The sequence below is a fragment of the Ascaphus truei genome, chromosome 1 (genome assembly GCF_040206685.1).
Source record: "Ascaphus truei isolate aAscTru1 chromosome 1, aAscTru1.hap1, whole genome shotgun sequence".
Taxonomy (NCBI): Eukaryota; Metazoa; Chordata; class Amphibia; order Anura; family Ascaphidae; genus Ascaphus; species Ascaphus truei.
Genome location: NC_134483.1, coordinates 313,573,212 through 313,600,915, shown reverse-complemented (window position 1 = coordinate 313,600,915; position 27,704 = coordinate 313,573,212).

Below are 27,704 nucleotides of genomic sequence, written 5' to 3'. Positions count from 1 at the left end.
AAAAGGTTTATAAACTGCTGTCCACCCTATATCCTTTGTCTTCATGTGTTCATTGTCTTCATGCCTGCAAGTCATCAGGCCTGTTGTCCTATACCATCTTGATTGCTGAGAAGAAATGCCATGCAATGTCTTGGGCTGATTGCTGTATGAAACTGCCAGTCCAGATGGTACTGTTTTCATCATTTTCATCTTTTAAATAAGTGTCTATATTTTGCTGTTATTTGTACATTTTTGTGTGTTCACCTTTATCAAGGAATAAATTACATTTTATCATATCTAAGTCTCGTCCCAGTTCAAACCCAGGTATATACAGTGGCGACACTGTTTATTCGAACACGGCCGTAGCCGCGGTGTGGGGGAGCCGGCGGCTCATTTGGGGATTTCCCTGGCGCGTGCAGTGCGTCACTCTGTCGCCGGTCACACGGCCCAGGGTTCCCCGGCATCCCCGAGGGCTGCAGAGGCAGCAGGGGTAAGGGGGACGCTGCGCGCAGCTTTGCGCAAGCCAGGGGGAGCAGCCAGGGGTTCGGGGAAGGGGAGGGGAAGGGGAGGGGGGCATGTTAATTAAACGCGCGGGAAGGGGAAGATGCGGCAAGATGCGGCTCGCTCGCGGCTCCGTTTTGGCACCAGCCGGAATAAGCCCCGTTCATAAGGGGCACAAAACGGGCAAATGTTAGAATAAACTGTGTCGGGCCTGTATATATTTATATATATTTTTGGTGTAAATTACAGCCTGTCACAAGCTACCGTGACAAGCTTGTAATTAACTGGTGGCAGCTGGCGGGACTGAACTGGACCTGGATTACAGTATTCTGCGGGGTACTGTGATCCAGTGGGAACTTGATGGTAATTGCAAGTTCCTGGGACTAAAGATATTGAACACACAGTGTACAACATATAACACAAGATATGGCACCTCCTCACTGTTCCCCTACTTGTGAGAAGCATTGCCTCCAGAACCAAAGTGCCGGCCATCCGTCTGACTGGAGCCGGGCACCAAGACCGGAGGAGTGTATCAAGTCGGCGCGGGGACCAGCAGCCAGCAAGGCTGAGAGAGAGAGACAGCAATGGGTGAGCATGAAACCCGGCAGGCTGAGCAAAGATCCACAGCTGCAGCTGCTGTAACCATCGAACCGCCCGGAGAGCAGGGAATGGACCCAGCTCCGGGACGGCAGAGACTTGTGGAGGGAGCGGGTGGTCTTGGAAACCACGGAAGTCTTGCACCAGGAGAGGTAACGGCCGTTGCAATGGCCCGTCCATTTTCCCTGAAAGAGCTAGCACTGGTGTGTGCGTTGGGCAAGATGTGGTTCCCGGCGAAGTGGACCCAATTCCTGGCGTCGGTACCACACTTACCCACTTATCCCCTCCCTGAGCCCGGCGCTCAGGCAACTCCACTCTGGACTCCGTTGCCCCTTGCTGGGGTTAGTCCACCGGTGGCGGAGAAGCACCGGCAGCTGCTGCGGCACTGCCAACAAATGGGCCACAATAATGCCCAGTGCCCTGACCGTGCGCGGTCGGGTGAAGAAGCCCCTCAGGGCAACGCTCACGAGCTGCAGAAAAGATGACCCAGTTAGCGGCATCCTCTGATGGCTCCCGCCCAGCCGGGGCGACAATCCTCCTCGGGACGTCTACTGGAGAACCTGGACGGGCTGCATCAGCAACAGCGGCGGAGAGCAGCGGCCATCCACCGGATCCCGGCGGAGAACTGGCGGCGGCGGAGAAGAAGCCGCCACTCCGGCATCGTGCCGGCGGCAGTTTTATTTGGGGGGAGGGTTGGGGTGTGCGGGAGGTGGGTGTTTCACATGGTTTGATGGAGTCGGCGATTCTCAGCGATGACCGGAGCCCCACAAACCACGCGGCGACCCTGCATCACCGCCGGGTACTGCTACGGCAGCTACTCGGGGCTCGCCCATGGCGGCGGCGGTGGCAGAAGAGCCGCGATTCCGGCAAGGTGCCGGAGCCCTTTCTGAGTTGGGGGAGGGACAGGGATTGCGGGAGGGGGGTTTGTTACCTGGTTTGCATGGAGCTGTGTTTCTCCACAAAGACCTGGGACCCCGGTCCTGCATCGTTTCCCCTGTGCCAACCCCGGGTGCTGCTGCGGCGGCGACCCATTGCTTACCGGCCCAAATGTTGCCGGCGGCAGCCACTCCAGTCCCCCTGCAATTGGGACCAACGAAGGCGGCAGTCTCTGCGGGGACCAGCGAGGTAAGCCAGACCAAGTCGCAGACTGACCCTGACTTATTTTTCCCTATGACTGTACCCTGTTGTTTCACTCTAGGGGTGACTGGGGGGTGGCAGGAGATAGGGGCACCAGGGGAGGGGAAGGAAGGGCAGCTTGTAGGGCAGTCAGGATTCCCCATTACCCTGGCGGAGCAGCAAGGGGACTCTCAGTTAAGAGCCCCACTGTTGCAGCCTTGCTATGGGCTGGAGGTATCAGGGGTTGTGGCACAGTTAGACCACCCCCAGATTACCTGCCAGCCAGGAGCTAAGGTGGGTGCATCTGCATCAGCAACCCTGAGCTCATCCCCGGTAATGGGGAGACAGTGTCAGGGAGATGGCCTCACTCAGGTGTCCCTAGGGTCCAGGCTAGGATTAGCTAGGGAGAAGCGGAGTGAGGGGAGGCTGCAGGTAGGTAGCCAGCCTCAGATCTCAGTGAGAGAAGGAGGGCTAGTGGTAGCCAGGGAGGGAAAGCAGCAGGTATTGCAGCTAGAGTTTCCCGTTACCCTGGCAGAGCCTCAGGGGGTGTCTCAGATCAGCAGCCCCCTGTTGCAGCCTGGCTATGGGCTGGGTGTATCATGGGCAGTGGCCAGTTTGTGCCACCCCAGGGATACCTGCCAGCCAAGAGCTAAGGCGGTTGCATCTGGAGAGATGCCCCTGACCTCATCCCTGGTAAGGGGGAGACAAGGTCAGGGGGGTAGGTGCACTTAGGTAGTTCCAGTGTCTGGGTTAGGATTGCCCAGGGGAGAGAGGAGTGCAGGTGGGCTGCAGGGAGCTAAGCAGCAGGCTGAGGTGCTGGGCCTAGGGGAGGCTAGGCAGGGAGGCACCGTGGAGCAGGGGGAGATAGGAGGTCAGTGGGGTGTTAGGCAGCTGGCAGAAGCTAAGGATGGGCTAGGTAGGCAGAAAGTCCCTTGTTCTGACTGGCCAGGAGTGACTCCTCTGACAGATCCCCCTGGGTTCCCAAAGGAGAGGCTGTGGGTAGATAGGCAGCCAGGGAGGATAGTCAGGAGTATAGCAGAGCAGCTACAGGGTGGCACAGAGCCTGGGCAGGTAGGGTCCCTACAGAACAATGACATAGCCCTTTCCCAGACTTGGTTGACAGGAAAGCGACGGTCTGTGCTTGTCATGGGAGACTCCTGTGGCGGGTAGGATCTCGGTGGCCGGAACAGCACGAGCGTAGTATGGGGTCACAAGCAGGGGTCCGAGGCAGGCGGCAGGTAGTGAAGTCAGGTAACAAGCAGGGGTCCGAGGCAGGCGGCAGGTAGCGAAGTCAGGTAACATGCAGGGGTCCGAGGCAGGCGGCAGGTAGCGAAGTCAGGTAACAAGCAGAGGTCGGCAACGAGGAGACTGGAACAGGACAGGGGAGCAAGGACAGGTCTGGGGGCAGGGACTGAGAACAGGAACAAACAGGGACAAGCCAGATTACCAGCAAGGGCTTTTACTGTGAACAGACTCAAATACAGGTACAGGTACAGGAACAGATCAGGAATCAGAGACATGAGCAATACTGGAGGAGTCTGACATCAAGCAAAGGCAAAACCAACAGACAGGAAGCAAGCTATAAGGACAGAGACAGGAGCAACAAGAAGACAGACAGACAGAGGAACCCAGAGCCAACAGAAGGCAGCAGCACACCCAGTGGACAAGGAAGCTATGGCTAGGCAGGAGGTCTAGGCGACCCTGACATTACTCCCCCATCTCGAGAGCGTTCTCCGGACGATCCTCCAGGCTCTTACCGGAGGCCTTGATTAAAAGTGGACTCAAGGTGACCCACCTCTGGTGGTTTGTCAACGGGCAGAGGGTACGCCACAGGTACATTGGGTGCTGCAAGGAACCTCCGAATGGGCGCGTTCAACCCAAATGCAGGGGCAAAAACATCAGAAACGTGGGCATCAAAGACGGGTGCAGCCTTTCTACATGAGTCAGTGGGGACACAGAGTTCACTCTTCGTGGTCTCTTTTTGTGACCAATATATCTCTTTTAGTTTTGGAATCTGGAACTTCCCAATGGATACGTTCAACTCCATTGCAGAGGCATGGACATCAGGAATGTGGGCATCAAGGACGGGTGCAGACTTTTCACATGGGTAAGTGGGAACATAGAATTCACGCTCCATGGTCTCCTTTTGTGACTGCCGTTTCGTGGTATCACCTAAAATCTCATTAAGACCAGCTATTTGATTTTTCAGCTCTTGAAGCTGTCCTTCTGCACTTCTTTTCACACTCAATGCAGTTGTCAGTTCGGCTTCTTTGGAGTTGAGTCGCGACTCCATATCTCCCAGCTGATTCAGAGTAAAGCTTAAATCTTCTTCATTTCTGATCTGCAGCTGCCGGTACTCGTCCCGGGCATTGTCCAGCTCCAGCTGCAGCCGGACCTTATCACGGGCTGTGTGTACCAATAATTTGCAGGCATCGGCCATTTTGACCTCATAGCGCTGTGTCAGGCCAGCCACTTGACAGACGGACACCTTCTCTCTCTCCTCCTTTTTGGCAAGCTGTGTCTTGAGCTCAGTGATCTGCGCCTGCAGCGCTGTGAGTTGCTGAGATATGTGTTCAGCTGCTAGCTTTAGCTCTTCCTCCAGCGAGGCTCTGGTTATGCTCAGTGTGGCCTTCAGCTCCTCATGCTGTTCTTTGGGGACACACTGGGTACTCAAATAATCTTGCAGCATCTTTATTTTGTAGGCAGTCTGGAAACTTTCTTCCTGCAGAACTTGCTGCTTTTCTTCAGCATTCATCCATTTCTCCTTGGTGTCCTGCAGATGTGTACGCAGTTCTCGCAGCTGACTCTGCAGCATATCTTCTGCTTGTGTGCGCCGCTCCAGGGAGACACGTTCTTCTTGCAGCACTCTCTCTGCATTCTGCAGTGCTGTCTGCACATATAACTTTTCCTGGGCCAATTGTTTCTTCTCCTCTCCTAATTTATGGAGTTTCTTATCTCCTTCACTGACTTGGACATAGAGATTTTTGCACTCTTGGGTTACAGTTTCAAAACTGATATTTAACCCTTCGAAGATTTCTCTCAATGAACATAGTTCTGTGTTGAAGTAGCAACTCTTCTCCTTAGAGGCTTCCAGCTCTGTAGTAAGCCTGTGAACCTCTTTCTGAGATGCTTCCAGTGCTGCGTCAACTTGAGCCATGAAAGTCTGGTACTGGGCAGAATCAGCGTAGGCCTTCTCCAGCTTACTTGACAAGATCAACCTGTCATTCTCCAACTGATATTTTTCTTTTTCCCAGTCACCCTCTGCTTTTTCCAGCGCTAATTGCATCCTTGACTTTTCTTCTATCAATAGTCTGTTCTCCTCTTCTGATTCATGGAGTCTTTTATCTCCTTCACTGGCTTGGACAGAGAAGTTCTTACTTATTTGGTTTATAGTTTCAAACCTACTATTTAACTCTTCGGAGGCGTCCCTCATTGAACGTATCTCTGTTTTCAAGTAGCATCTCTCCCCCCGATCGACTTCCATCTCTTTTTTGAAGTAACAAATGTCCTCCTGGGAGACTTTAAGCTCTGTATTTAGCCTGTCAATTTCCTTCATAGAACTTTCCAGGAATTCGTTACTTTTAGAAGCGAGGCGCCGATTTTCAGCAGCATCAGCATATGCCTTCTCCAGCTCACCTGACATGACATCCAGGTCACTCTCCAACTGGTGCTTTTCTTTTTCCTGGAGAACACACTTAGCAATTGCTGAGGATAGACAGCTCTGTAGTGCAGAATTAGTTTCTTGCTCCTTATCTAAACGTCCATAAAGACAATCAATCGCTTTCTGTGCAGCTTGAAGCGTCTGAGTAGGGGCATCTTTCTTCTCTTACACTATTCTTCGGATACGTCTGTGAGTTGCCTTAAGCTGCAGCATATCTCTTTCATCAAATACAGACTCTGAGGTTAAATTTTCATTCTTAATTCCTTCTGCAACTTCCACAGTAATGCCTCCCTTCTTTTTCTTCTTCTTCCTTGCTTTGAGAAGTTCTGGAGAATCAGTGGTACTGTGTTCACATTTACTGCTCAAGACTGTTTGCGTGGGAGCCATCATTTCAGACATGGGGAAACCACACTTCCCAAGAAACCAGTAAAGAGGAAATGTGTCTTTAAAACAGAAGCATTAGAATGAACAACAGGAATATTAGACACAGAGACACAAGATAGGAGAGCTGACCTTTTGAGACTTTAGCATCAGTCACAGAGATTTATAAATGCAAGGAAAAAACATAGACAGAGAAACCTGTAGTTATATCTGAATCTTTAGGCATAAGGCGTAGGGATATCATATAGACAAAGAGAACCTGCAGTTACATCTGAATCTTTAGGCATCAGGCGTAGGGATATCATATAGACAAAGAAAACCTGCAGTTGAATCTGAAACTTTAGATATCAGGCATAGAAATATCATAGACAGCAGGAAACTAATACAGAGAAAACTTGTAGTTAGATCTGAAACTTTTGACATTGGACATAGGAATATCAGACAAAGAACCCTGCAGTCAAATTTGAAACCTCTGATATCAGGCGTAGGGATATCATATGTTGCAGAGAAACAAACTTTAGGGGAACTTGCAGGTAAACCTGAAACCTTAGAACCAATCATATGAAAAACTACAGATTGCAAGAAAAAATCACAGTATGCAGTAACAAAATAATAGAAGCACTCTTGTCTTTTGAAATGGGAACCCTGTGAACAGCAGTGGTCCAACCAGTGAATAGACAGAACCTTGCAGTTAAATCTGAAACCTTAGAAACAATCATATGAAAAACTATAGATGCAAGAAAATCAAAGCATGCAGCAACAAAATAATGGGAGCACTTTTGTCTTTTGAAATGGAGACCCTGTGAACAGCAGTGGTCCAACCAGGGAAAGCAGTAAATCAAGGTAACAGTCTTAAATAGTAATATGAGTCTGAAAATCTGCAGTGGCCCACCCACAATGCAGAGACAATTCTTGTCCAGGTAATGAAAGTCTGAAAATGGCAAAAACAGGTACTGCAGGGAGGTTTTTTTTTTTTTTGTAAAAGGGAATTCTTCTCAGGGAGAAAGTGGCACAAAAAACCCTGCAAAAACCTTTGCAGCAACAAAACCTTCAGGATCCCAACTGGGATTTCAAAAAACAAAAAAAAGTACTTATCTTCCTCCAAGCGGATGGGGTCTGCTAAGCAGGAAGGCAGAGAATCTGTTCCAGCGAGATCCAGAAGTGGCCTTTGCTTTCTGTCACGAGAGACTCCTGTGGCGGGTAGGATCTCGGTGGCCGGAACAGCACGAGCGTAGTAGGGGTCACAAGCAGGGGTCCGAGGCAGGCAGCAGGTAGCGAAGTCAGGTAACAAGCAGGGGTCCGAGGCAGGCGGCAGGTAGCGAAGTCAGGTAACACGCAGGGGTCCGAGGCAGGCGGCAGGTAGCGAAGTCAGGTAACAAGCAGAGGTCGGCAACGAGGAGACTGGAACAGGACAGGGGAGCAAGGACAGGTCTGGGGGCAGGGACTGAGAACAGGAACAAACAGGGACAAGCCAGATTACCAGCAAGGGCTTTTACTGTGAAGAGACTCAAATACAGGTACAGGTACAGGAACAGATCAGGAATCAGAGGCATGAGCAATACTGAAGGAGTCTGACATCAAGCAAAGGCAAAACCAACAGACAGGAAGCAAGCTATAAGGACAGAGACAGGAGCAACAAGAAGACAGACAGACAGAGGAACCCAGAGCCAACAGAAGGCAGCAGCACACCCAGTGGACAAGGAAGCTATTAGGCAGGATGTCTAGGCGACCCTGACAGTGCTGGATAGCTGGTCTCCTGCAGATGCAGAGACATGCCAGTCTCTGGGCAGTGTGCAGCCTGGACTGCAATGGGGCCCCTTCACCATGGACTTGGTTCCCAAGGCACTGGGTGGGGGGCAGAGGGAGGCAAAGGAGAATGCCCGGCAGCCAAGGTGGAGCCCTGCTCCACAAGATCTGGACTTTACAATCCACTGTGGCCAGGACAATGTACTGGACAATGCCGGAGGACAATTTTGCCAGGCCAACCCCTCAGGACGTGTTGAGTGCGTCAAGGGCGCCAGTAGTACCCCAGTGCCTGGGGGAGGCGACTGGGGCACCAGGCACCCATTGAGCAGGGGAGGTGTGACGATGGAGAGGATTTGGCCCGGGATTAAAGGGGTTACACCCCCATTGGCCACCCTCTAACCTCACCAGGGAGACAAGGGGTTAACTGGGCTGAGGCCCAGACGTGTGATTTAACCCTTGTCATAACCTGAAAATGTATTTTCCCTGTTCCCCCATGTTTTATTGTTAATCAGTGTCTGCATCACACACACACTAGAATCCATCCGGGAGCACAAGGGTTAATAGTTCTTTAATGATTATAGCTCTTTGTGTAGTTTTCCCGCCTTTACAGGCACCATTTTGCAGGTCCCCATTGGCCGCCATTAGGGCTCAATGCATTTCAATAGAGAATTGTGCTGTTTTAGCCCTGTTTCCTGTAAAGACCAGCAGGTGGCGTCCGAGAGGGAGAGCGGCGGTTTCCCATTGAAAGTCAATGGGCCCATGGACTTCAATGGAGATTCCTCGACGTAACTTTCGAAGAACAAGTTGGCTGCCGTCCAGACCGCAAACCGCAAAGCGGATACAATGTCCTTTAAAAGAGTTAAAATCACTTGAGTCAAGTTCAACGTTAATTGGCGTGGGAATAAACAGTTCTAGGGCACCTAGAAATAAAATTATTTTTGCCATAGTTCCTAGGCTTCACCACAACCGGGTCCCCGAATCCTGGACCCCCAATAAGGGTCGAACCAGATAGAGCGGGTCACGTCATAGGCTTTGCCGGCGGCGGCAGAAACGGCTCAGAAAAATGACTAAGTGTGAAATGCTGAATTTTAGGAATCAATATCTCCTGTTCCGGAGGGACCAGAGGGTCAAGGTTTGGGGTATCTGTAGTCACTACTCCGGCATCACTGCAGAACCATCCTTGACCCTTTTGGACCAACCCGACGGAGTATGGACCCCCTTGAAAGTTCAGGACTTTTACCATTGATTCCAATGGGAGAAAAACTGCATGGTGAAAAAATGACTAAGTGTAAAATGTTGAAATGTGTAAGTCCATATCTCCGGTTCTGGAATGCCCCGAGGGATGGGATTTGGGTGACATGTAGCCAAGGTTCCGGCTTTAATGCATGCCCATTTCCAGCTCCCTCAGACCAACCAGACGAAGTATGAACGAATGTAAAGATTTGTGGATTTTCTCATAGACTTCAATGGCGGTGGTTCCCCATTGAAAGTCTATGGCAGGAAACCCAATTGACTACAACGGCGGAGTTGCTCCATTGAAACCCATGGCGGCTGAGCCCGTTGTTTTCAATGGGGATTTAGTGAAAAGCTGAGATTTCTTTTTAGCGGAGATTTTTGTATTAAAGTGAAAAATTATTTAATGTGCATTTGTGTATCTCCGGTTCCGAAGGTCATAGCAAGTCTCTTTTTGGACCATATGGTGTCCCAGTTCTGGCAATGAGAACTGGGAAGTTTGGACCTGCTATACCCAACAGAACCGGATAATTTTATGTTTAATAATGTGTCCCAAGGTATGGACAAAGACCCAGAGGAAATTCTTTTGCATACCAGGATAGCAGATGGCCCTAGAGGCGACCCAATGTCTAGGACTTAAGTATTGTTCAAAGGGTTTTGTCACCCTCCCTGTTTACCTGTGGGCGGAGAAGGCTCAAACCAGAGCAGTTTTTAAGTGTTCCATTTAACACCTTCCAACAAAGGTTTTCCTGCCAGAAATCCAAATGGGTAGATGGGCTGGCATTCCATTTACATATGTGGGGCTACAGAAATGAGACCCCAGAGTTCTACTGCGCCTGTGTCAACTAGCAGGGAGGCATGTATCAAAATGTCTTCCCACGTTAGTGAGTAGCTGGAGGTAATTGCAAACCAATCACAGGTACTTAGTGTTAAGGATAGAGGGACAAAAGGTTTATAAACTGCTGTCCACCCTATATCCTTTGTCTTCATGTGTTCATTGTCTTCATGCCTGCATGTCATCAGGCCTGTTGTCCTATACCATCTTGATTGCTGAGAAGAAATGCCATGCAATGTCTTGGGCTGATTGCTGTATGAAACTGCCAGTCCAGATGGGACTGTTTTCATCATTTTCATCTTTTAAGTGTCTATAGTTTGCTGTTATTTGTACATTTTTGTGTGTTCACCTTTATCAAGGAATAAATTACATTTTATCATATCTAAGTCTCGTCCCAGTTCAAACCCAGGTATATATATATATTTATATATATTTTTGGTGTAAATTACAGCCTGTCACAAGCTTCCGTGACATCTAGCGCGAGCACAAAGGCTACCCACGCGCGAGCCACCGCAGAGGCCGCACGTGCTAGGGCTGAATATGGTCGGAGAGAGATAGCCGTAAGGGCAGAGAGAGTGCGCGTAGAAGAGCAGGAGTAAAACGCCGCCAATGCCGCCTACACTGCCACCGTCGCCAATACCGTCACCACCGCTGTGCGTAGAAAGGCTGAATTGGACGTGGATCTAGAAGCTCTAAGCAAAGAAGAGGACGCCGCCGCCATAGCCCAAGCTGAAGTCTTAGAGGCCAACAAATATCCTAGAATCACTACTAGGAAGAAACTGGGGCTACTAAATGAATGCAAGCATGTCCTACATAAAGTCCAGAAATATATTGCACAATCAAAAATGAATAAAGCACTCCTCCGTCCACTGTTCCTCTACTAAATGATGTAGTACTGTAAAACACCCCACTTGAAACGTGCCATGTGACTATCTACGGGTAGGGGCTGAAAGTGGTAGGGAGGAAAGAATAGCAGTAATACCGCCGTGTCCCCTAATGTGGAACCACAAGCTAAGTAAACCGCTACCCTCCGCCACTGCCCTCCTACACCCGGTGTCACCCACGGAACAAGGAATCCTCTCTGCGGAGGTAGGGGAAGGGAGATCAAACACTCACAGTCTTGACTCGCCGGGTCTCCGGTCTGTAATGACGTCGGTGAACTGTGAACCGGAAGAGGAAATCAGCGTGCTCCAGCCCAAGGTATAACGAGCAAAAATAGAAAGTAGTAAGGCGGTTCACTGCTGCCGCCGGGGTATGAATGGATCCACACGCGATAAAAATAAAAGGTTATTTATTAGTGCATAATACACAAAAAATCTGCCACAGAGCGAACTCTGACGCGTTTCGTTCCACCAGGAACTTTGTCAAAGAGTATCCAGCACTGTGCCCTGTGAAATATATATAGTGCGCCACTGTCATACGATTGGTTAATAGGCAAATTGACACAGAGTGTGAAAGCACACCTGAAAACTAATGAACCCACAGAAACACAAGTAATAATAGCGCTATTGTGAACATTATCAGTGCCCACTATTAAACATCATCAAGGCACACAGTTGTTACAACAAGACACTAAACGACAAAATATATGATTAAAAACAAAACAAAACTAAGTACTCATGTCTAATAGTACAAATATACAAACATAGACAACAAGTGCCAGTTTCTCAGCAGCAGAACGAACATCACTAAATATCACAAATCACTCTCTATTTGAAAAACCTAATAATCACACACACGGAATTAATATGATAACATCATCATAAAAGACAGTGTCTCATTATAAAAATAGTATAAACTAATAGGAAAACACTCTACATCAGTGTCAATGTAATTGAAATACATGCCAACAATAATTAAATTCTATAATCTAAACACTCATATATATAACACCTATACAATATAAATCAATCAAAACTCAATAAGCTATAATTAGAAAAATCCATATATATTGAACATCGTGAATAATCATATTAAATATATGCTCTAAATAATATTAGATTATCGTGAATAATCATGCCTTAAACACATTGCATCCCACCGGTATGAATATTGAGTGGAACCTTAAGCACTTTTTAACATGATTAGTTACACAACATTGTTGATATTATTTAGAGCATATATTTAATATGATTATTTACGATGTTCAATATATATGGATTTTTCTAATTATAGCTTATTGAGTTTTGATTGATTTATATTGTATAGGTGTTATATATATATGAGTGTTTAGATTATAGAATTTAATTATTGTTGGCATGTATTTCAATTACATTGACACTGGTGTAGAGTGTTTTCCTATTAGTATATACTATTTTTATAATGAGACACTGTCTTTTATGATGATGTTATCATATTAATTCCGTGTGTGTGATTATTAGGTTTTTCAAATAGAGAGTGATTTGTGATATTTAGTGATGTTCGTTCTGCTGCTGAGAAACTGGCACTTGTTGTCTATGTTTGTATATTTGTACTATTAGACATGAGTACTTAGTTTTGTTTTGTTTTTAATCATATATTGTGTCGTTTAGTGTCTTGTTGTAACAACTGTGTGCCTTGATGATGTTTAATAGTGGGCACTGATAATGTTCACAAAAGCGCTATTATTACTTGTGTTCCTATGGGTTCATTAGTTTTCAGGTGTGCTTTCACACTCTGTGTCAATTTGCCTTTTAACCAATCGTATGACAGTGGCGCACTATATATACATCACAGGGCACAGTGCTGGATACTCTTTGACAAAGTTCCTGGTGGAACGAAACGCGTCAGAGTTCGCTCTGTGGCAGGTTTTTTGTGTATTATGCACTAATAAATAACCTTTTATTTTTATTGCGTGTGGATCCATTCATACCCCGGCGGCAGCAGTGAACCGCCTTACTACTTTCTATTTTTGAAGTCTTAGAAGCAGCTGCGAGACAGGATGGCGCGGAGCAACCGTACAGATGGATAGCCTCAGAGGATCCAGTCCAACGCACTGAAGACTATGGGAGGAGCCTCTTTAGTGTAAACACCAGCGCGCCATCTCAACACGAGGGGAGTGACACCACAGACACCGAAGACTTGCTAAGTCCATGTGGAGAGGATGCTGTTCCTTCAAGTGTACACGCTACCTGGGATAGCCACAGCCGTAACAGTGAGCCACACGCCAGCGCGCACACGGATGCACTACAACAGGCTCGCAATCCAGGTACACCCACACGAGAAAACACAGCCCCTCACACTGACCAGCAGTCATCACACGTCCACGCCAAGGAAGAGGCGACTGCAAGGACCCTCCCGGCATCTATCTCAGAACGCAACCAACACACCGATGCCTCACGCCTAACAGACATGGGCATGATCCGGCGTGACATGGTTCAAACAGAACTTACCAACTTTGACAACTGTCCTGAGAACTACCGAATATGGAAGTTCACATTCAAAGATGCAATCAAGAGCTTGGGCTTCTCTGCAAGGGAAGAACTCAGCCTACTAACCAAATGGCCGGGGAAATAATCCATAGAACATGAGAAGAGACTCAGGGCAGCAAATGTGAACCACCCCCAAGTAGGTCTTGACTTGGTATGGGAAAGGCTAGAGGAGTGCTACGGTAGCCCCGAAGCGGTCAAAAACACGCTCTTCAAAAGAGTTGCCGACTTTCCTAGAATCACAGCCAAAGACTACACGAAGTTACGAGAGCTTGGAGATCTGTTGCAGGAGCTGGAGTTTGCAAGAACCGGCCAATCCCTAAAAGGTCTCAACGTCCTAGACTCGGCTCGCGGAATGAGACCCATCTTGGAGAAGCTACCCTACAACCTCCAAGAAAGATGGACGTCACAAGGCTCCAAATACAAAAGGGAGAAGCAAGTCCCCTTCCCTCCCTTCTCATTCCTCTTGAGCTTCATCCGCGAAGCGGCAAGGAACGATCCCAGTTTCATCTTAGGTGCGCAGACCACATACAGTGCAAGCAACCTAAGGAATGAGAGACCAGTGGCGAGATACGGTAACACTCGAACACCCATCTCGGTCTACAGGACAGACGTGTCCCCCACGACCCAAACAAGTCCGGACCAGTCGGTCGCTGAAAACAAGAAACCAAGGGACCCAAACAGGGAATTTCCCATACACAAGAAGCCACACCCACTTAACAGGTGCTTTGGGTTCAGGATGAAGTCCCTAGAGGAACGCAAGAAGTTACTCAGAGAGTTTGGAGTTTGCTTCAGGTGCTGCGATTCCACAACCCACCTAGTCAAAGACTGTAAAGAAGCCATCAAATGTGCAAAAGTGACAAGAACGTAACATCTCTACATCCAGAGGTGCTGACACTCCACCAACTCAACAACCCATCCTCCATAGCAGAGCATGGCAGGGAGGAAGGAGAAGGAGAGCCAACATCTGTCACGTCTCAGTGCACCGAGGTCCTGCTCCAAAATATGCCTTGTCGCAGTGCACCCCCAGGGACAACCTGAGAGGGCGGTTAGGATGACCGCGGTTAGGATGATCAAAGCAACCGATCAAAGCCGATCAAAGCCGATCAAAGCAACCGATCATTGGCGAAGATGGAAGTCTTCAGCTTGTTCATCGCACGAGACAATGCCTGACCCTACACACTCAGAACCTGTGCAGGGTTAACTGAGACAACAGGGAGGAGAGCAAATGGCTACACAATATGTTCAGTGGACAACAGGGTGAAGATAGCTCTCCCAACACTCATCGAGTGCAATCACATGGCGGCAAACAGGGATGAGATTCCCACACCAGATGTGGCACGCCATCACCCACACCTCAGAGGAATAGCCAACCACATCCCGCCAGTAGAACAAGGCGCCAAGATCTGGCTGCTGTTCGGTAGGGACATCCTTAGGGTTCAAAAGGTCCGTAAACAGTGCATCGGACCCCACAACACCCCATTCGCCCAAAGACTTGACCTAGGATGGGTGATAGTGGGCAACGTGTGCATTGACAAAGGGCATGAACCAGACTATGTTGACGCCCGCAGAAACGTAATAACAGAATGTGGACATACATCCCTCTCCGACCCATGACATGGCCATATCCAAGTGACGGGAAGGCCAAGCGAGGAGAAGAGACAAGATCATACCCCTGAGATCAACAAAAACATCTTCGCATCAGGGGAATGTGATAATGGCCTAGGATGCTCAGTAGTCCAGACAACTAAGGATGATGAGTCGACTCCACTGAAGGAAGTAAGTAACCTCCTGAAGGTGACCGACAAAAGGATCGTCCAAAAGAAAAGAAACAATCGGACAGTCCTCCTGCGAGCATTGGCACAGCTGAGATGTACAGTCATTCTTTTTTGCAGAATATCAAGTGGCAAAGCAGCCAGCCGCCACAGCTGGCATAGCTGCAAAAGATTGCACCCTGCAGGTGAAACTACAGGGGCAAAAAGATTGTTCTCTCACACGCCTAAAAAGAGACAGTCGCAGAGACATTTCACAAAGGGATTTACAAGGGCAAAAGAAACTGTTCTTCATCATGTCTAAGGAGAAAACAACCTCCTGAGGGCAGTTAACAAAGAGACACAAAGGCGTATCACCAAAATACATGGAGATGTTCTCGCGCAAGAGAAATGTACTGATGACTTAGGGTGCACAGCGTTCCAGACAACAAGGGCCGATGACAAGCAAGCACCATCGATGGAAGATGGAGAATTCCTAAGGTTAATGGATTAGGAGCTCTTCAAGGATGGATGGGGCAGTTGGGTGACCCCGCTACCATTTCATTCGCCAAGAAGATGCCTCCCAAACATCAAGGAACATGTCATCTCTAGGCTCACTTCGCTCTGCCGCAACTCACAAAGGGAGCCGGAGACCAAGAATTAACCTGTGGTCTTCACACGAAAGAGATTCCTCAGCGAACACGCAGAGCGAGCGCCCTCACTGAAGGAAGGTGAAGAATGCCGCTACCTCCCACCATCTGGTGTCTACCACCATCAGAAACCCGGGCAGATCTGGGTAACGTTCAGCTCCAATGTCAGCACCAGGAAGCCTCTCCAAACGATGCTCTACTCACTGGACCAGACTTGTCAGACAGTCTTCCAGGAGTGCTGATCCGCATTGGCAAGGAGTCAAAAGCCATCTCCTTCTGCCAAACCCCAGGTGATAGAGTGACAGACTACCACGACTGGCATATCCACAAAGTGATGCACTCTGTAGAGAAAACTACAGAGACAAAGGGACTGTTCTCCCATAAGTTTAAAAGAAAACAGTGCCAGACTTTTGCACAAAGACATTGTGGTGCACCCAGTTGACCTGGATCGGTGTATCCACCTGGCATCCTTTGCTAAAGGACTTTGCCAAAGGACTTTGAAGCCAGTGGTACCGGCTGGTATCACATCGCTATGTGGACATGAACTTTGCATTGTTATGTATTGTTTTGCATTTGACATATGTTCCACACACATTTTATATAGTGGTATCTACAGATACCAGACGGGGAGTGTCCAGGAATAGGATTATCTTATTCCTGTGTCATTTGCAGCTCACAGACAGTTGCTGTCTCCTTAGGCCAAGTTCAGGGTGACAGAGACAGGAAGTGGAGGGCGCGCATCCGCGTGTGTGCGCAGAAGTCTGCTGGGCGATGTGTGCACATCATCCCCAGCAGACCTTTTCAAGCTTTCAGGAGGCGGGGTTACAGACGTGAGGTTAGGGATCGGTGTTGCACTGTTGAAATCATTTTCAAGAAGGATTTCATTTCCGAAGTACCAGTGACGCTGCTGCAGCTTGAATAAACAACATGAGTTGTTTATTGAAACTGTAGCAAGCGTCAACTCCGTACTTCGGCAACAGGGTAGCTGCTACCCTGACAATCGCTCTTAACTTTAAATACATTGTTTTGGGTGTCCGCGCGCACGTAAGCACGCCACCCCTCCGAAGCTGGCACCCTGAACGAGGCCTTAGTTCAGCTGCCTGTAATTTCCGATCATTGGCGAAGATGGAAGTCTTCAGCTTGTTCATCGCACGAGACAATGCCTGACCCTACACACTCAGAACCTGTGCAGGGTTAACTGAGACAACAGGGAGGAGAGCAAATGGCTACACAATATGTTCAGTGGACAACAGGGTGAAGATAGCTCTCCCAACACTCATCGAGTGCAATCACATGGCGGCAAACAGGGATGAGATTCCCACACCAGATGTGGCACGCCATCACCCACACCTCAGAGGAATAGCCAACCACATCCCGCCAGTAGAACAAGGCGCCAAGATCTTGCTGCTGTTCGGTAGGGACATCCTGAGGGTTCAAAAGGTCCGTAAACAGTGCAACGGACCCCACAACACCCCATTCGCCCAAAGACTTGACCTAGGATGGGTGATAGTGGGCAACGTGTGCATTGACAAAGGGCATGAACCAGACTATGTTGACGCCCGCAGAAACGTAATAACAGAATGTGGACATACATCCCTCTCCGACCCATGACTTGGCCATATCCAAGTGACGGGAAGGCCAAGCGAGGAGAAGAGACAAGATCATACCCCTGAGATCAACAAAAACATCTTCGCATCAGGGGAATGTGATAATGGCCTAGGATGCTCAGTAGTCCAGACAACTAAGGATGATGAGTCGACTCCACTGAAGGAAGTAAGTAACCTCCTGAAGGTGACCGACAAAAGGATCGTCCAAAAGAAAAGAAACAATCGGACAGTCCTCCTGCGAGCATTGGCACAGCTGAGATGTACAGTCATTCTTTTTTGCAGAATATCAAGTGGCAAAGCAGCCAGCCGCCACAGCTGGCATAGCTGCAAAAGATTGCACCCTGCAGGTGAAACTACAGGGGCAAAAAGATTGTTCTCTCACACGCCTAAAAAGAGACAGTCGCAGAGACATTTCACAAAGGGATTTACAAGGGCAAAAGAAACTGTTCTTCATCATGTCTAAGGAGAAAACAACCTCCTGAGGGCAGTTAACAAAGAGACACAAAGGCGTATCACCAAAATACATGGAGATGTTCTCGCGCAAGAGAAATGTACTGATGACTTAGGGTGCACAGCGTTCCAGACAACAAGGGCCGATGACAAGCAAGCACCATCGATGGAAGATGGAGAATTCCTAAGGTTAATGGATTAGGAGCTCTTCAAGGATGGATGGGGCAGTTGGGTGACCCCGCTACCATTTCATTCGCCAAGAAGATGCCTCCCAAACATCAAGGAACATGTCATCTCTAGGCTCACTTCGCTCTGCCGCAACTCACAAAGGGAGCCGGAGACCAAGAATTAACCTGTGGTCTTCACACGAAAGAGATTCCTCAGCGAACACGCAGAGCGAGCGCCCTCACTGAAGGAAGGTGAAGAATGCCGCTACCTCCCACCATCTGGTGTCTACCACCATCAGAAACCCGGGCAGATCTGGGTAACGTTCAGCTCCAATGTCAGCACCAGGAAGCCTCTCCAAACGATGCTCTACTCACTGGACCAGACTTGTCAGACAGTCTTCCAGGAGTGCTGATCCGCATTGGCAAGGAGTCAAAAGCCATCTCCTTCTGCCAAACCCCAGGTGATAGAGTGACAGACTACCACGACTGGCATATCCACAAAGTGATGCACTCTGTAGAGAAAACTACAGAGACAAAGGGACTGTTCTCCCATAAGTTTAAAAGAAAACAGTGCCAGACTTTTGCACAAAGACATTGTGGTGCACCCAGTTGATCTGGATCGGTGTATCCACCTGGCATCCTTTGCTAAAGGACTTTGCCAAAGGACTTTGAAGCCAGTGGTACCGGCTGGTATCACATCGCTATGTGGACATGAACTTTGCATTGTTATGTATTGTTTTGCATTTGACATATGTTCCACACACATTTTATATAGTGGTATCTACAGATACCAGACGGGGAGTGTCCTGGAATAGGATTATCTTATTCCTGTGTCATTTGCAGCTCACAGACAGTTGCTGTCACCTTAGGCCAAGTTCAGGGTGACAGAGACAGGAAGTGGAGGGCGCGCATCCGCGTGTGTGCGCAGAAGTCTGCTGGGCGATGTGTGCACATCATCCCCAGCAGACCTTTTCAAGCTTTCAGGAGGCGGGGTTACAGACGTGAGGTTAGGGATCGGTGTTGCACTGTTGAAATCATTTTCAAGAAGGATTTCATTTCCGAAGTACCAGTGACGCTGCTGCAGCTTGAATAAACAACATGAGTTGTTTATTGAAACTGTAGCAAGCGTCAACTCCGTACTTCGGCAACAGGGTAGCTGCTACCCTGACAATCGCTCTTAACTTTAAATACATTGTTTTGGATGTCCGCGCGCACGTAAGCACGCCACCCCTCCGAAGCTGGCACCCTGAACGAGGCCTTAGTTCAGCTGCCTGTAATTTCTTCTGTCCCAGCAGCTAGCTGCATGTGAAAAGGCTACATTGTTTAATTATTTCCATCCACAGCTCTAGTTAGTGAGTTGCTATAGCAACCTCAACTTTTCTCCTAGAATGGGCTATTCTATTTCCCCCCTGTCCTTACTGACAGTTAGTTCAGTCCCATACTTTTCCTGTGTAATACTTAGCCCTTACTTCCTTTCCGTCCAGGACACTGAGTGAGTACAGTACCTGCCTGCTATTAGCCCCAGCAAGGCCTATCTGTTTTTACACTGTCTTACCTTGATACACAGCACTTCAGACAGAGAAGCACTCTCTACCAACACTACATCTGCAAGTACCTTTCATCCTATCACTTTCCTTCAATAAAACTAAGAAAGACTAAAAGACTTGTTGTGCTTTGGAAGAGGGAAGGCATGAGTTAAGGTAACTGGAATTATTCACACATCATACGTGACCCTGGTTCCAGGATACTCTCTGTCCTCCTATTCTCCTCATACTTCCTCCCAAATCTGGCCCCACTACCTCCTTCCACATTAATGTTGGAAGTTCAGTCTTATACCCAGTAGCGCAAGCACGATGCCTAGAGGTCACACTCGACTCCTCTCTCACTTTCTCCTCTCACTTTCAAAACGTATCTAAAACCTGTTGCTTTTCCCTCTGCAATATCACAAAGATATGCCCTTTCCTCGGTTGCTCGACTGCTAAAATTCTGACACAGGCCCCATAATCTCTCGATTACTGTATCCTCCTGCTGTCTGACCTTCCTGCCTCTCACCTGTCTCCCCTACAATCTTTCCTAAACGCGGCTGCCAGAATCACGCTACTCTTTCCTAAATCTGTCTCAGCGTCTCCCCTCCTGAAATCCCTCTCCTGGCTTCCTATCAAATCCTGTATCACACATTAAATTCTCCTCACTTTTAAAGCTTTACACTTTTCTGCTCCTCCTTACATCTCAGCCCTAATTTCTCGCTATGCACCATCCCAACTCTTGCATTCCGCTCAAAGATGTCTTCTCTCTACCCCCTTTGTATCTAAAGCCCTCTCCTGCCTTAAACCTTTCTCACTGACTGCCCCACACCTCTGGAATGCCCTTCCCCTCAATACCTGACTAGCACCCTCTCTATCCACCTTTAAGAACCACCTTAAAACACATCTGCTTAAGTGCTATGTACAGTAATGGCACTATATAAATAAAGACATACATACAACGAAGCATATGAGTAGCACCGTGGCTAACACTATATACCTGATACTGTACATAAAGCTTGGCCCCTTGCAGACACACTTACCAGTATGCCCTCCTACTGTATCTGTATGGTTCTCCTACCAATTAGATTGTAAGCTCTTCAGAGCAGGGACTCCTTTTCCTATATGTTAGTTTTATGTCTGAAGCACTTATTCCCCTGATCTGTTATTTGTATTATTTTTATTTATATGATTGTCATGTGTATTACTACTGTGAAGCGCTATGTACATTAATGGCGCTATATAAATAAAGACATGCACACATACATACAAACCCCATTTGTGTCTAAAATCCGAAATAGAATTTGGTTTGATTGTGAAATGAAGAAACTAACGAGCTTGGTCAATGATACCGACACTAAATTCCAGAAACTTTGGCAACCATGATTAGCTCAATTAGATATATCAGGGGTGAGTATGGCTACAATCCTGCTATGATAGTTGTAGATGCATTCTCCCTTGATGTGAGATTGAGGTTGGCTGTTCGATGGCTGTGTCTGATGGTCCTTTTGGAAAAGTCGAGACCAAGACTGTGCGGAGTTATAAAAGATTGGACCAAATGAATGCAGAAAAGTAACTATGCCCCCTCCACCCCCCCTAGATGTGTCTACTCCGGATATCATCTTACCCAAAAATATGATGTATTGATATATGTACACTACCGACACACTTTATTAAAGTGTGGCCGGTACCGCAAGCCGGGAGATTTCCCGGCTTGCTAGTGGCCGCCCCTCGGCGTGCCGCGCGTCATAGACGCGCGGTCACGCGTCTTCGGGAGCCTGCGCCCCCTGCACGCGCGTCCAGGGCTCCCCGAGGGAGCCCTGGTGTCCCGCGATCTGCGGGACGGCGGCAGGGGGTTCCGGGGGACCCGGCGGACCCGGTAGCGGTAGGGAGAGCGCCCCGATCGGAGGGCGCTCTTCCGCTGCTTCGGCGCGCGCCCGTCACACTCGGGCGCGCGCCAGGCTACTGCTGCGGCCAAGAACGGGCAAATGCTCGAATAAACTTGGCCGCAGTAGTATATTGTACTAATTGTCAATAAAATGTAAGTTACAAAAGAAAAATACCAAATCCGACATGGTCCTTACTACACGGTTACCACAGCTGATGCTCCCACCTCTGAACCCGCTGCCATCATGCAATGTGTTGCAGGCCATTCTAGCAGCAAAGAGCGTTAAACATTCTATGGGACTCAGAACTTTAAGTCACCAAACAAACAAGAACTAAATACAGATGTAGCAGGTGTGCATATTATTATTTCAAGTTATTTTGGAGCTCCTAAAATGTTAATGGGGATAGAAATGCCTGCTACATCTATACCTAGAATTGTTACAATCAAATGAAGCAATTGTGGCATGTGAATCTGCACTGAGGGTTAATAGACCTCAAACCTTTTCCTATGTCCAATAAAATGTTATAAAATCATAGTGTATACAAAATGTAAGGGTTGGTACAAATATTTCAAATGAGAGTTACAATTATAATGGGCGTATTGTCTTAACTTGAAAGGGCAGGAACATTTTGTTAATGTTTTTCAAATTACACTTTTCACTTGAGCTGTTGCAAAATAAAATTGGCAGAAAGAAGATTCCGGTTTGTGGTTTTAGTTTACTGTTCTTAGTGATCGTAATGAAAAAAGATAAGGGAATAAATACAGTGCTGTGGTCCACAAAACCAGCTTCTTATTCTTTGATACGGTTTCATACAAGAGGTTGGTGTACAAAATAAAGAAAATTGGACTCAGTAATAATATATGCACCTGGATTGAAAACTGGTTAAAGGACAGACAACAGAGTGTTGTCATAAATGGAACTTTTTCAGGTTGGGTTAAAGTCGTGAGTGGAGTACCTCGGGGGTCGGTACTGGGACACTTGCTTTCTAACTTGTTTATTAATGACCTTGAGGTTGGGATCGAGAGCAAAGTCTCCATCTTTGCTGATGATGCTAAATTGTGTAAGGTAGTAGATTCAGAGCAGGATGTAATTTCTCTTCAGAAGGATTTGTAGAGACTGGAAACGTGGGCAGGTAAATGGCAGATGAGGGTTAATACAGATAAATGTAAGGTTATGCATTTGGGATGCAAGAATAAAAAGGCGATTTACAAATTAAATGGAGATATATTGGGGGAATCCTTGAAGGAGAAGGATTTAGGAGTGCTTGTACTGTAGACAGCAGGCTTAGCAATAGTGCCCAATGTCATGCAGTAGCTGCAAAGGCAAACAAGATCTTATCTTGCATCAAACGGGCAATGGATGGAAGGGAAGTAAACATAATTATGCCCATTTACAAAGCATTAGTGAGACCACACCTTGAATATGGAGTACAATTTTGGGCACCAATCCTAAGAAAAAACATTATGGAACTAGAGAGAGTGCAGAGAAGAGCCACCAAATTAATAAAGGGGATGGACATTCTAATTTATGAAAGGCTAGCTAAATTAGATTTATTTACATTAGAAAAGAGGCGTCTGAGAGGGGATATGATAACTATATACAAATATATTCAGGGACAACACGAGGAGCTTTCAAAATAACTATTCATCCCACGGGCAGTACAAAGGACTCGGGGCCATCCCTTAAGGTTGGAGGAAAGGAAATTTCACCAGCAACAAAGGAAAGGGTTCTTTACAGTAAGGGCAATTAACATGTGGAATTCATTACCCATGGAGACTGTGATGGCAGATACAATAGATTTGTTCAAAAAAAGGACATCTTTTTAGATGGGAAAAGTATACAGGGATATACCAAATAAGTATATATGGGAAGGATGTTGAGCCAGGGATTAATCCGATTGCCAATTCTTGGAGTCAGGAAGGAATTCTTTTTTCCCCTTAATGGGGTTTTCTGTTTGCCTTCCTCTGGTTCAATAATCTATAAAGTAAGGGGAGGAGAGAGAGGAAGGGGAAGGGAGGAAGGGAGGGAACAGCTCTCGCTTCAGCCTAATGGAAAAATGATAATTGATAAAACATAAAGGTGCAAAGGGAATAAGGGATAAGTAATGAAAACTAAAGAAAGCAAACCCTATTGTAAGCACTCGATATGTTGCGGATGGTATGATAAGTTAATTAAGATAAATTGTAATGATATTAAAGTAAAGTATAACAGAGTGAGTAAGTCACTATGGTGATCAAAACACATACAACAAGACAAACAATGTGTACAAAAATAACAAAAACTGAAACCTAAGTTGTAACTAAATAATGAGTACCAATACTCCAACTAAATGATGAGACTTAAATAAGTAAATAAGTCATAATAAATAGTTACTAGCCCTTGGGTGCAGCACTAATAATGTGAGTTAAAAAAACCCGTTTAAAATGAACAGGTTATAAGCAGACTGAATCGTATATATAATTATATGACTAATATTGTTCCTCCAAAAGCAAAATAATTACCAGCAGTGGTGGCTACTCACAAAAGCAAAAGACAAAATGTAATGCTAAGAGGCACGGATCAATGTCTGTATCAGTTTATAGCCCCTAGTAATGCCTAAAATAAACAAAAAAGGCTTAAAGGTGTATATAGCAAACGACTAAAGAAGAGCCCACAAAATGTGTTTAAATACCTCACAGGCACGGATCGTATCCGTATCAAGTTATAGCCTCCTAAGTAAACAGATAGTCGTAGAAAATAAACGAGTAGCTATACCACATAATAGGAATAGAATAAGGAGCAGGGGTATCGCAAACAGGTAGGGTGAATTAGGGCAGGTGGCCAGGAGTGTATAAAGCAGCAAGCATGCAAGCTGCAAATAGTACCCAATACAATGTTTGGGTTACACTCTGCAGAATGTCTGTAATAGATAGCCTAAGAAGTTGCTACTACCACCCTTATTAAGTGGTGTTTGGCACAACCTTAAATTGTAATATGTAGCCAGTGTAGCAGTGTAGCAACAATATGTATGATATCAAGGCTCATAGAAAGTTTAGAACCTGCATCTCTGCGATTTGTGAGTCCTACCAGCACTCCGATCAGTTCAACCCCTTACTGTTGCATCCCAGCGTCATGACGTCAGTCTGGTCCTGTCTCCCACCTGACGTACGTTTCGCAGAGGCGCTTTGTCAAAGGTGGTGACGTCTGTGTGGACTGAGGGGGTATTTGTATGCAACTGATCACCAATGGAACAGTGATACACAGCAGCTGAGTGTGCTCATCTACAGGCTATTGAACTAATGAGGACAACAGGGAGACAGCTCAAACAAAGCAAAACCCAGATAAAAAACAATGGCATAATAAAGTCTAACTTAAAGACACAGTGTGGTAATTGTGTCAGAAAGAAGCAGAAACCCAGAGATGAAACAATTGCATAATAAAGCCTATCTTAAAGACACAGTGTGGTAATTGTGTCAGAGAGTGAATGACTCATACATACATGTTAAGTGATATAATCACAACCAGGTAAGTAAGGTGAGTGAGGTCATCAACCTTTTGGAAGAAAGTGTATGGGAGAATTTGAACCACTGCCAAAGTGTGGAAAATGGGGTATTCGCTTTCAAATAAAGGGAGAGAACAAGAAGCCCTCATTTATTCCCCTTGGAGCTAATGTATCCAGGATATAAATCCATTTGGATTCTTTCTGCAGGATTAGACGGTTCCAGTCCCCACCTCTCGGATTGGGGGGAACACTTTCTATTCCCAGAAATGTTGTCAGTGGTATCTCCTTTGTGCACATGATGGATATGATTAGCCAAGGGGGTATCAAGATGGTTCTGGATAGCCCCCAGATGTTCTAAAATACGTTGGCGAAATTCTCTTATTGTCTTGCCAACGTGCTTTTTATGGCACTGGCATACAACCTGATAAATCACACCTTTCGTTCGTCAGTTAATAAACTGGCGTACCGTAAAGGATTTGGTGTCATGCCAATTGGAGAATTTATTTGTTACAGAGAGATGTGTACAGGCTTTACAGCCCTGACATTTAAAGTTGCCAGTATACCTATTAGTTAGCCAAGTGTTCAATAGAGGTGTCACGGCTGTGCTCGCCACAAACCTGGGTCGGACCGCGTGGCTGAGGTGGGGTTGTAAAAGCACCGACCTTAGACCGCGCAGGCGGATCCGGATTGCGCAGTTCGTAGTCGTACGTAGCAGGATCAGGATAGGAGAAGACAGCATCGTCGGTGGACACGCCAGGGTCAGGACTGGAGACATCAGGGTAAACGTTGTTCAGGCAGGAGTTCAGCAACAGGTAGTCAGGAGAGCCCCGCTTCAGCTTAGGAGCACGGGAGTGGCTTCTGCGCGTGCGGCGACCATGGCCCATGGTACTGGTCTCAGGAGGTGGTAGACAGACCAGAGTAGCACACCGCCTAGCTGCACTGGTAAACCAGTGCTTCAGCGCAAGAGTCCTGAGCGGGCTGGGGAATCCTCCTTTTCAGCGCAGGAACTAGGACACGGCCTCTCTAGATTAGGGAAAGAGTAGGCCCCAGGAACCAGGAAGCTGAAGAAACACAAGGAAACCTCCGCTTCAGTGCAGGAAACCAGGAGGCTGAAGACGCAGGGGAAACCTCCGCTTCAGCACAGGCGACAGGAACAGACCGCTGCGTGAATATAGCAGCCAGTCACAGGAAACAAGGAGCTGAAGTAACAAGGAGAGTACTCAGCTTCAGCACAGGAAACAGGAACTGACCGCTGCATGAGACTAGCAGCCGGTCACAGGAACCAGGGAGCTGAAGACAACAAGGAGAGTACTCCGATTCAGCACAGGAACAGACCGCTGCGTGACACTAGCAGCCGGTCTCAGGAACCAAGGAGACAGACAAGACAAGGCTTATGGCAGAATACAGAGACATCCAGGAAGGACTATGCTCGGCAGGGAGCATTGTGGGAAAGCAGTACTTAAAGGTCAGAGAACCAATGGCAGAAGGGGCGTGTGGCAGTATTGCTTTGGTGAGTGAATCCAGGCTGCAGTAAATATCAGGGGAAGTGTTCCAGGACTGCACCTGTCTGCAAGGTAAGGCAAACAGTAAACCGAGGAGCGGATTCCTTACAAGAGGTGGTTTAAGATGACTTTGAACCAATTTGTCCTTGAGGTTCAAGGACCTCCTCAAGGACTGGTCCTTCTACTGACCAGTGTAGGTGTTGACTTCAAGACTTCTTTCAGGTCTTGATCTTTGGTGAGAATATGCCAGTGTCTGCTTAGTATGGTATTGATTTCAGACCACTGATTATTATAAGTTCCCACAAACCTAATCAATTTTGAGTCCTGAGAATTAGTTGAGTTGTTGCTCAATAAAGTGTTTCTATCAGTACATTTGGCTCTTTTATATGCTTTAGAAATCGATCTATGGCTTTAGCCACACTCTGTAAACCTCTCTCTCATCTTACTTTCTCATATCAAAAGCAGTCAGAGTCGAACAGTTTCTGCGGGCTCTCAGAAACTGACCGATGGGGATACCTTCCTTAATCGTCTTGGATGGTGACTCTCAAAACGTAAAAGGCTATTGGTAGCAGTCGTTTTACGATGTATAGTTGTTTCGACTTTGTCGTCAGTTCCCCCTCATGATTTTAAGGTCTAAGAATGTTATTTCCTGTGAGCTGATCTCATAGGTGAGATGTAGATTAAAATGATTGGTATTGAGGATTTTAATAAATTCAATAAACAACGCCCATGTCCCCTGCCACAGGATCAGGACGTCGTCTATGTAGCGGACCCATAGAGAGATGTGTGAAGTAAATACCTCATTCACTTCTTGGAAGACCACCTCCGCCTCCTACCAGCCAAGATAGGGATTAGCATAGGTGGGGGCGCAGGTGGTCCCCATCGCCGTACCTCTTAGTTGATGATATATGGTACCATTAAAGGTGAAGTAGTTGTGGGTCAAGATGAACCTCAATAGGTCCAATACCAATCGATTGTGTGTGGTATATTCACAGGTCCTGCTTCTGAGAAAGTAAGCCACAGCATCTATGCCTGTTTGATCTATAATAGAAGTGTAAAGTGATTCTACATCGAGACTAATTAATAGAGTTTCTTTGTCTAGAGTGATATCATTCAGTCTATTCAATGCTCCTTTCGTGTCTCTTAAGAAAGAAGGCAAGGTTTTGACAAAGGGTCGTAATATTCCGGAATCGCTAATCTTACCGAACAAAGCAGTAAGTATGTTGAC